Source organism: Ischnura elegans, chromosome 4, assembly GCF_921293095.1.
Source record: "Ischnura elegans chromosome 4, ioIscEleg1.1, whole genome shotgun sequence".
NCBI classification, from domain to species: domain Eukaryota; kingdom Metazoa; phylum Arthropoda; class Insecta; order Odonata; family Coenagrionidae; genus Ischnura; species Ischnura elegans.
This window is the reverse complement of record NC_060249.1, coordinates 118,816,975-118,828,631: the sequence shown is the minus strand read 5'-3', so window position 1 is coordinate 118,828,631 and position 11,657 is coordinate 118,816,975.

Sequence of the window (11,657 nt, the reverse complement as noted above, 5' to 3'; positions counted from 1 at the left end):
GCGCACAGGGGAGGTCCGCCGAAGGGGCTGGTTACCGCAACCTTGGACCCCATCCCTCCGCGCATGTGGCCTCCCCTTCCGAGTGGTTAATGCCTCCGTGTGGTTCCGCCCTTGTTACTTCATTCTTTCTTCTCTATGGCGTCATCTTCACTTTTAAAATTGTGTCCCCTGACTCCGTTTCTTCCACTTCAGAAAGAAAACCGCTCTGACACCACAAGTCAATAAAAGATTTTGTGTCGCCCTTGCATTTATGATATATATACTCCCTCCTGATTCGTCTTTCGATTCCTTTTTTTAAGTACTCGGCGTATGTTATTTGAGCCGACCTTTCACCTTTTTCTGTTGCTGTAAAACAATGATATATGCTTGCCTTTGTTTCGGCTATAATGAAGTTTGCCAGTAAATCTCGCTTAGTATAGCCGCCCCTTTCAGGAGGTCTCCCCCTGTGTAATTCCAGTGCGCTCCTCACCCTGCGGCCCGTGACTCCTTTTATCCACTCCTTTGCTGTCCGCCATACCTCTCCGGCCTGTCTGCAGTCGTAGAGGATGTGCCAGGCCGTGGCCTGGCTTCCAGGGCATGCTCTGCACACTGAGTTTTCTCGCAATCCCGACCGCGACAGGAAAACGGCGTCTGCCAGGCGATCATGTGCCAGTCTCCAAGACACCTCCCCCTCCCTCCCTAGGACTGGCGCCGTCCAGAAGGCTTTCCAGCACGTAGACTCTCCCCATATGCCGTCCTTGTAGGGCCACTTCTCTTTGTTTTTTTTGGCAACGATTTCTCGGTAAATATCGCTTTTGTGTATGGGAAACGTTCGCGTTCGCTTCGACAGCTCGCTCCGGAAACCGAAGGGGAGAGATTCCTCCGTCGGGGGCCAAGATGTGGGGAGAGGTCCTCCGTTTTCCCCGGACCTCACGTCCATTGTGTCAAGGGCGCTTTTCAATGAGGAGTAGAAACCGTTCCTCTTAGGCCTGGTCTCGAGGAAGTAGGAAACGAAGATTTTCCACGGTTGAACTTCACCTGTGACGTACCGTTGAAAGAAATTTATCCTCATAGCGGTAATTTTTGCCTGCACGTCAGTCAGCCCCAGTCCTCCGCACCCGAGCGGGGCCGTCAGCACGGCTCCGGCAACCCAGTGTTTTCGGCCCCTACCCCACACAAAATCCGTGAGGGCGGCTTGCACCCGCCGGATGCATTGAGGGCTAATGCATTGGGTCTGTAGGCGGTACCAGATGGTCGGGGCCACGAACTGATTTACGACCCTTGTCCTTCCTCTCACGGAAAGGGCCCCTGAAGCCGCTTCCCACCTCCTCAATCCGTTTTGAATTTTTACCTCCAGGTCTTCCTCTAGTCCTTCTCTCTCTTTGATGGTGTCATTTTTAAAAACCACTCCGAGGAATCGGGCACCTTCGGTGGAGATCGCGAAGGGTCCGAGCCTATCCGTGCGCCCGCGCCAGGACCCGACGTACATCCCTTCAGTCTTGTTCTCGTTTAGTTCTGCTCCCGAGAGGGCGGCGTACGAATCGAATGATTTTATCACATTTCTTACAGCGTCGTTCTCCGAAATGAATAAAGTTACGTCATCTGCGTATGCTGATAGCGTAATATGTGCTTCTTGAGTGGGGAGTGGAAAACCTGTAATTTTAGTTTTAAGGATGTGGAGTAGTGGCTCTAGGGCCAGTGCGTACAGCTGGCCGGAGAGCGGACATCCTTGTCTTATGCCTCGCTTAAAGGGGATTGGAGGAGTCAGACTATTGCCAACCCTAACGAGGCATGATGCGTCCTCGTAAATTGTACTTAAAGTTTTTATGAAATTTTCGCCAAAATTCATGCGTCTCAATACATTGAATAAAAAATCATGGCGAACTTTGTCGAAAGCGCCCTTTTGGTCCAGACTTAATATGGCCAGTGGAGAATTAGTTTCATTCGCATATGCGATAATGTCACGAATTAGGGACAGGTTATCTAAGATGGTTCTGCCTGTGACGCCGCACCCTTGCTCGGGGGATACCACCTCTCGCATTGCCGACGACAGTCTCATGGAAAGGGCCTTCGCAATTATTTTGTAATCGGTGGTGGTGATCGAGATTGGTCTCCAGTTCTTCAAATTTGTTCTGTCTCCTTTTTTATGAATTAAATTCAGAACGGCCCATCTGCTGGAGATAGGGAGCATGCCTCTCTCTAGGCTCGCGTCGACCATTGACGCGAAGGGCTTCGCGAGGAGAGTCCAAAAGGTCTTATAGAATTCGGACGTTAGGCCATCGATTCCTGGTGCTTTCTTTCGGTTCAAGCTGTAGAGTGCAGTGCGGAGATCCTCTGGGGTCAGGGGCGCCTCCATCCGCGCTTTACTCTCCGCCGTCAATTCCGGCTGCCGCCGCGAAAGAATAATAAAATCGTCCTCCTGCAGCTCTGAGTCTGTCTGTACGGGGGCTTGAAAGACTTTTTCATAATAGTCTTTTACGTACTTCACAAGATGCTGCTGTTCGGAGAGGATAGTGCCGTCGTCTGTTTCCAATGACGTCAGGGGGGGTCGATGCATCCGTGTCACCGATCTTGAGAGAGCAGTCCCCAACGGATTCTCCGAAGACGCTATCTCTTCCCATCCCTCGATCGCCGTCGCTCTCTCGCCTACCTCCTTGTACGTGCGCCTTATTTCTTCCCTCGCCTTCATCGCCTCCTCTCCTCGAGTCGTCGCCTCCGTCGCCTCGAGCGATCTCATGTGGGATATGTTTCGGTCTTTACTAAGGCGTACATAAATCCTGGTGGCGGCTCTAATCTCAGATTTTAAAGTTTCCCACGCGACGACGGGGTCCCCGCTCTCGTGGGTAGACGTCACTTCCTCGATAATTGTCGACATGAATTCGACAAATTCTTCGTTATCAAGTAAGTAGTTGTAGAATTTCCAGTACGGGGGAGGTGGTTTTATAACATCCTGGATGGTGAAGTCTATGGATAGAGCCATGTGGTCCGAGAACGAGGCTCGCCTTTCGATGGAGGATATTTTCTGTATGTTGTCTGTGTATATCCTGTCCAGGCGGGATGCAATATTGGGGTCGGCCGCAGAGTGGTACGTATACCCTTCCCTCCTTCCGTGCCTTTCCCTCCATACGTCTGATAGAGAGTGCTTCCTAATGAGTGCGGCGAGACGCCTCGCCTTCGTAGGCTCCCTCTCTATCCTCGATGAGCGGTCGTGACGAGGCGACAGCGTGCAATTATAATCACCAGCCAGTATGGTGAGATCTGGATGATAGTCTTCCCCCCTCCCTTGCTCGAGTGCGTCGTCCATCTTCCGTATCACTTCACCAGCTATGTCCTTGTCGTTAGGTATGTAGCTGTTAATAACGCGTAAGGTGGAGCCTGAGCTAAATTCGAAACGATGCTCTGTAGCATGCCCCGGATAGATGGTGTTTTCCTTCGTTATGTTGGGGGCGAGGTTCTTTTTTATTGCGATGCCAGTTCCCGCGGCTACTCTGTGGGTGGGGTTGAGGCTGAAAGAATAGCCGAGGCTGCGGAGGCAGGGTTGGAGATGGTCCGCGTTTGTTTCCTGCATAAGTAGGATATCTGGTTCCCACCGCTGGATGAAAAATTTGAGCTGTTGACTTTTTACGTTTCTGGCTACAGAACGCACGTTTAGGGTGGTCAGGTTGATGGTCTTCCCTCTGACGGACGTCATTGATTATGCGGTGGTTTGTTAGTTAGGGCCTTAAAAAACCTGTGGATCCTCATATCTAACGCAACATCTTTAACCGCTTTCTTCTCGACAAGCTCTCTCAACGTTTCGACGAGGGCATGCGTGTCTGAAAAAAAATTCTTAGCCATGTCCGTAATGTTCTTCTTTCCTTTCGTTTCTTTCAGGAATAAAATGAGTTTTGGACTATCTAAAAATCCTTCTTGTGGATGGTTGTTGAGGTAATCTTCTATCTCTTTGTATCCCCGTTCATCGGATGGGGTGGGGATTAATCGTTTTCTTTGGGGAGACGTTCTTTCCTCCGCCCTGACGTGTTTCCTTTTTGTTTGGCCTTGCACTTGAGAGAGGGTAGTTGGTGCGAGCGCGTTGTTTGTTTGATGATCTTCCGTTGCTGCTTCGGTGGCGTGGGAATCGAGATTATGGTCTGTGGCAACCAATTCGTCCGAGGAGTGGTTTTTTGCGGCGTGTTGCGTGGGTAAAGGTAGCGGGGTGAGTGAGAAGTCTTGGTCTCGGGGGGCGTGTCGCTGCCGTCATTTTTTTTATGATTGGCAACGTCCGCTTCCTCGGTGGGGTGAGGTGGGAGAGGAATTGGGTTGGTAATATTTTTTTTCGGCGCTATGACTTGGTGATCTGCACCTCCGGGGGTGGGGGTCTTCAGTAATGCGGCCGGCACGTCATTATTATGTTGTTTTTTACCGTCGTTTATGCGAGAGTAAATATTCGCCCTGCTTTCCCTTGCCTGGTCGAGATTGGCCTTGCAGGCGGAGGCAAAATGTCCGTCTTCGTTGCATCTAAAGCACCGAGGGTCATTAAAGTTGAAGAAAATTCGGTGCTTGGCGGGGCCGAAATCCAAGATCAGCGACTCGGGTACTATCATACCTTCCCGACGTACGATGAAGACCTGCTTCCTCCACGACTCGACGTGGCTTAGATCATCTCTTTTTATTCCCACGCCCAGGGTGGTGACGGGGCTCACGACTCTTCCTATTTGAGAGATAATTTCCAACAAATCGGGAATCGGGAATTCTGGGGGCACGTTTGAGACGACTAGCCGCTCCACTTGCTGAACCATGCGGTTTGCAATTAAAAAAATATTCATTATGGTGAGACCTCCTTTATTCATCATGAAGTCGTTTAAAATGTCTTCATTCTTCAAATAGAAAGAAACGCGATCCCCTGGAAGTTTTGTGGCGTGCGTTATCTGTCTGCCGCCCACCTCTTCGGCCATCGCCTCGATGTATTGGGCTATGGGAACGCCTGGGAGGCCGTTGAAAATAATTCCCGTCTTCCTTGTGGGTCCCGATTTCAATGGTATTATTTTTTTCGTGACGAATTTAAAAGGTTGGGGAGGGTTATCGCCGTTGCTTTGGGCTTGTTTATTTTCCTTCCCTCCCGTCACCCGCGCGTAGCTGACTAACGGTCTGCCCCGTTGGGGTGCGTCGCTAATGCTCGCGGCTTCGCCGTCGCATAAAATAGGGTCCGCCCCGCTTGCCGCACTCGATCCCCCTTCCCTGGCGCTCGCCGCGAGCGAGCGTGGCCTCGTCTCAGCTGATGAGGTGATTTCCCCCTCCCTCGTCGCCTGAGTAATGGGGAAAGCGGTGTCCGGGGGACGGTTTACGTCACGGGCATCGGAACTTTGAGTATATATGGGTCCACCACTTGCATGGACAAATGAATTTTGTATTCCGTAATTAATTTCGGTCGGTGAAACTTTGCCAGTGATTGAAGAAAAAGAGTGAGCGGACACCGATAGTTGTCGGAATGCGCCTTACTGTGGTAGTTAAAATACCGCCTTCGCGGCGCAATACTGTCGTCGGCGATTTTATTTCGTCATTTAGTGACTCTAGGGATAATGAGAGATTACGTGAACTTCTGTAATTAATCGGAGGGGCTGTAGAGGCAACCTGAGCACGTCTCTGAGGTGAAGACGGAGCACTTCTTACCCTCCTATCGTTAGTCGTGTCGCCGAGTTGACTGGGAGACGGAGACATCCTCCTTGGTGAATGCGGTGAGCTGATCATCTTCGACATAATGTCTAGTGAGTTGATAATTGCAGTATATCCGATACAATTGTTGTCTCGATGTGAAAAAGAAGAGCACTTTGCTGGTCTTCTCGTTTCCTCTCTCACCGACTCCGAGGTGTCGGCGAGGATGGGTAACGAAACGGGATCCAAAATTTGACGCGAGTGTTTTTTAGTCACTTTTCGGTGAATACAAGCACTTATTCGATTTAAAATCGAACACTAGAGATGCGTGTGGTATCACGCAACGATTAAACACTATACCGAAGCACTTACAGGAAAAAAACTTCGCAAATACTCCGATAGAAACACTTGAAAGTGATGAGCTCGGGAGCGCAGTCGAAACACGTCCGCTCTGCTCGGCGTCTCAAGTTGTTGTTGTTGTTGTTGTTGTCATTGTTGTTCATCTAAATTGTTGTTGTCGTTGTTGTTCATATAAATTGTTGTTGTTGTCGTTGTTGTTCATCTAAATTGTTGTTTTTGTTGTTGTTCGTCTAAATTGTTGTTGATGTTCATCTAAATTGTTGTTTTTGTTGTTGTTCATCTTAATTGTTGTTGTTTTTGTTGTTCATCCAAATTGTTGTTGTTGTTGTTCATCTAAATTTTTGTTGTTGTTGTTCATCTTAATTGTTGTTGTTGTCATTGTTGTTCATCTAAATTGTTGTTGTTGTCGTTGTTGTTCATCTTAATTGTTGTTGTTGTAGTTGTTGTTCATCTAAATTGTTGTTGTTGTTATCGTTGTTCATCTAAATTGTTGTTGCATTTGTAATTGTTCATCTAAATTGTTGTTGTTGTTCATTTAAATTTTTTTGTTGACCTTGTTGTTGTTCATCTAAATTGTTGTTGTTGTTGTTCATCTAAATTGTTGTTGTTGTTGTTCATCTAAGTTGTTGTTGTTGTTGTTGTTCATCTAAATGTTGTTGTTGTTGTTGTTCATCTAAATTGTTGTCTTCGTTGTTGTTCATCTACATTGTTGTTGTTGTTGTTATTATTCATCTAAATTGTTGTTGTTGTTCATCTAAATTGTTGTTGTTGTTGTTCATTTAAATTGTTGTTGTTGTTGTTGTTTATATAAATTATTGTTGTTGTTGTTCAATTAAATTGTTGTTTTTTTGTGTTTCATCCGAATGATTGTTGTTGTTTTCGTTGTTGTTCATCTAAATTGTTGTTGTTGTTCATCTAAATTGTTGTTGTTTTTGTTGTTCATCTGAATTGTTATTCTCGTTTTCGTTGTTGTTCATCTAAATTGTTGTTGTTGTCGTTTTTGTTCATCTTTATTGTTGTTGTTGTCGTTGTTTTTCATCTAAATTGTTGTTGTTGTTGTTTTTTAGTTCATCTAAATTGTTGTCGTTGTTCATGTAAATTGTTGTTTTTGTTGTTCATCTAAATTGTTGTTGTTGTTGTTGTTCATCTAAATTGATGTTGTTGTTATTGATGTTCATCTTAATTGTTGTTGTTGTTGATCATCTAAATTGCTGTTGTTGTTGTGTATCTAAATTGTTGTCGTTGTTGTTCATCAAAATTGTTGTACTTGTCGTTGTTGTTCTTCTAAATGGTTGCTGTTGTCGTAGTTGTTCATCTACATTGTTGTTGTTGTTATTCATCTAAATTGTTGTTGTTGTTCATCTAAATTGTTGTTGTTGTTGTTCATCAAAATTGTTGTTGTTGTTGTTGTTCATCTAAATTGATGATGTTGTTGTTGTTCATCTAAATTGTAGTTGATGTTGTTGTTGTTCATCTAAATTGTTGTTGTTGTTCACCTAAATTGTTGTTGTTGTTTTCGTTGTTGTTCATCTTAATTGTTGTTGTTGTCGTTTTTTTTCATCTAAATTGTTGTTGTTGCCGTTGTTGTTCATCAAAATTGTTATTGTTGTCGTTGTTGTTCACCAAAATATTTGTTGTTGTAGTTGTTGTTTATCAAAATTGTGTTTTTTGTTTATCTAAATTGTTGTTGTTGTTGTTGTTGTTGTTCATCTAAATTGTTGTTGTTGTTGTTCATCTAAATTGTCGTTGCTGTTCACCTAAATTGTTGTTGTTGTCGTTGTTGTTCATCTAAATTTTTGTTGTTGTCGTTGATCATTTAATAGTTGTTGTTGTCGTTGTTGTTCATCTAAATTGTTGTTGTTATTGTGTTGTTCATCTAATTTGTTGTTTTTGTCGTTGTTGTTCATCTAAATTGTTGTTGTTGTTGGTTTGTTCATGTAAATTGTCGTAATTTTTTTTTTTATTATTATTATTATTATTATTCTATGGGCGGTTTTTTTAAAAGGTTTTAAAAGTTTTCCATCGTCACCTTGTTTTATTTCTCAATAAAATCATCATTTTCAGTCATTATTCTTTTTTTGCATATCTTCTCCGCCTTTGCACTCTCTGAAGGGGAGGGCCGCGCACAGGGGAGGTCCGCCGAAGGGGCTGGTTACCGCAACCTTGGACCCCATCCCTCCGCGCATGTGGCCTCCCCTTCCGAGTGGTTAATGCCTCCGTGTGGTTCCGCCCTTGTTACTTCATTCTTTCTTCTCTATGGCGCCATCTTCACTTTTAAAATTGTGTCCCCTGACTCCGTTTCTTCCACTTCAGAAAGGACACCGCTCTGACACCACAAGTCAATAAAAGATTTTGTGTCGCCCTTGCATTTATGATATATATACTCCCTCCTGATTCTTCTTTCGATTCCTTTTTTTAAGTACTCGGCGTATGTTTTTTGAGCCGACCTTTCACCTTTTTCTGTTGCTGTAAAACAATGATATATGCTTGCCTTTGTTTCGGCTATAATGAAGTTTGCCAGTAAATCTCGCTTAGTATAGCCGCCCCTTTCAGGAGGTCTCCCCCTGTGTAATTCCAGTGCGCTCCTCACCCTGCAGCCCGTGACTCCTTTTATCCACTCCTTTGCTGTCCGCCATACCTCTCCGGCCTGTCTGCAGTCGTAGAGGATGTGCCAGGCCGTGGCCTGGCTTCCGGGGCATGCTCTGCACACTGAGTTTTCTCGCAATCCCGACCGCGACAGGAAAACGGCGTCTGCCAGGCGATCATGTGCCAGTCTCCAAGACACCTCCCCCTCCCTCCCCAGGACTGGCGCCGTCCAGAAGGCTTTCCAGCACGTAGACTCTCCCCATATGCCGTCCTTGTAGGGCCACTTCTCTTTGTTTTTTTTGGCAACGATTTCTCGGTAAATATCGCTTTTGTGTATGGGAAACGTTCGCGTTCGCTTCGACAGCTCGCTCCGGAAACCGAAGGGGAGAGATTCCTCCGTCGGGGGCCAAGATGTGGGGAGAGGTCCTCCGTTTTCCCCGGACCTCACGTCCATTGTGTCGAGGGCGCTTTTCACTGAGGAGTAGAAACCGTTCCTCTTAGGCCTGGTCTCGAGGAAGTAGGAAACGAAGATTTTCCACGGTTGAACTTCACCTGTGACGTACCGTTGAAAGAAATTTATCCTCATAGCGGTAATTTTTGCCTGCACGTCAGTCAGCCCCAGTCCTCCGCACCCGAGCGGGGCCGTCAGCACGGCTCCGGCAACCCAGTGTTTTCGGCCCCTACCCCACACAAAATCCGTGAGGGCGGCTTGCACCCGCCGGATGCATTGAGGGCTAATGCATTGGGTCTGTAGGCGGTACCAGATGGTCGGGGCCACGAACTGATTTACGACCCTTGTCCTTCCTCTCACGGAAAGGGCCCCTGAAGCCGCTTCCCACCTCCTCAATCCGTTTTGAATTTTTACCTCCAGGTCTTCCTCTAGTCCTTCTCTCTCTTTGATGGTGTCATTTTTAAAAACCACTCCGAGGAATCGGGCACCTTCGGTGGAGATCGCGAAGGGTCCGAGCATATCCGTGCGCCCGCGCCAGGACCCGACGTACATCCCTTCAGTCTTGTTCTCGTTTAGTTCTGCTCCCGAGAGGGCGGCGTACGAATCGAATGATTTTATCACATTTCTTACAGCGTTGTTCTCCGAAATGAATAAAGTTACGTCATCCGCGTATGCTGATAGCGTAATATGTGCTTCTTGAGTGGGGAGTGGAAAACCTGTAATTTTAGTTTTTAGGATGTGGAGTAGTGGCTCCAGGGCCAGTGCGTACAGCTGGCCGGAGAGCGGACATCCTTGTCTTATGCCTCGCTTAAAGGGGATTGGAGGAGTCAGACTATTGCCAACCCTAACGAGGCATGATGCGTCCTCGTAAATTGTACTTAAAGTTTTTATGAAATTTTCGCCAAAATTCATGCGTCTCAATACATTGAATAAAAAATCATGGCGAACTTTGTCGAAAGCGCCCTTTTGGTCCAGACTTAATATGGCCAGTGGAGAATTAGTTTCATTCGCATATGCGATAATGTCACGAATTAGGGACAGGTTATCTAAGATGGTTCTGCCTGTGACGCCGCACCCTTGCTCGGGGGATACCACCTCTCGCATTGCCGACGACAGTCTCATGGAAAGGGCCTTCGCAATTATTTTGTAATCGGTGGTGGTGATCGAGATTGGTCTCCAGTTCTTCAAATTTGTTCTGTCTCCTTTTTTATGAATTAAATTCAGAACGGCCCATCTGCTGGAGATAGGGAGCATGCCTCTCTCTAGGCTCGCGTCGACCATTGACGCGAAGGGCTTCGCGAGGAGAGTCCAAAAGGTCTTATAGAATTCGGACGTTAGGCCATCGATTCCTGGTGCTTTCTTTCGGTTCAAGCTGTAGAGTGCAGTGCGGAGATCCTCTGGGGTCAGGGGCGCCTCCATCCGCGCTTTACTCTCCGCCGTCAATTCCGGCTGCCGCCGCGAAAGAATAATAAAATCGTCCTCCTGCAGCTCTGAGTCTGTCTGTACGGGGGCTTGAAAGACTTTTTCATAATAGTCTTTTACGTACTTCACAAGATGCTGCTGTTCGGAGAGGATAGTGCCGTCGTCTGTTTCCAATGACGTCAGGGGGGGTCGATGCATCCGTGTCACCGATCTTGAGAGAGCAGTCCCCAACGGATTCTCCGAAGACGCTATCTCTTCCCATCCCTCGATCGCCGTCGCTCTCTCGCCTACCTCCTTGTACGTGCGCCTTATTTCTTCCCTCGCCTTCATCGCCTCCTCTCCTCGAGTCGTCGCCTCCGTCGCCTCGAGCGATCTCATGTGGGATATGTTTCGGTCTTTACTAAGGCGTACATAAATCCTGGTGGCGGCTCTAATCTCAGATTTTAAAGTTTCCCACGCGACGACGGGGTCCCCGCTCTCGTGGGTAGACGTCACTTCCTCGATAATTGTCGACATGAATTCGACAAATTCTTCGTTATCAAGTAAGTAGTTGTAGAATTTCCAGTACGGGGGAGGTGGTTTTATAACATCCTGGATGGTGAAGTCTATGGATAGAGCCATGTGGTCCGAGAACGAGGCTCGCCTTTCGATGGAGGATATTTTCTGTATGTTGTCTGTGTATATCCTGTCCAGGCGGGATGCAATATTGGGGTCGGCCGCAGAGTGGTACGTATACCCTTCCCTCCTTCCGTGCCTTTCCCTCCATACGTCTGATAGAGAGTGCTTCCTAATGAGTGCGGCGAGACGCCTCGCCTTCGTAGGCTCCCTCTCTATCCTCGATGAGCGGTCGTGACGAGGCGACAGCGTGCAATTATAATCACCAGCCAGTATGGTGAGATCTGGATGATAGTCTTCCGCCCTCCCTTGCTCGAGTGCGTCGTCCATCTTCCGTATCACTTCACCAGCTATGTCCTTGTCGTTAGGTATGTAGCTGTTAATAACGCGTAAGGTGGAGCCTGAGCTAAATTCGAAACGATGCTCTGTAGCATGCCCCGGATAGATGGTGTTTTCCTTCGTTATGTTGGGGGCGAGGTTCTTTTTTATTGCGATGCCAGTTCCCGCGGCTGCTCTGTGGGTGGGGTTGAGGCTGAAAGAATAGCCGAGGCTGCGGAGGCAGGGTTGGAGATGGTCCGCGTTTGTTTCCTGCATAAGTAGGATATCTGGTTCC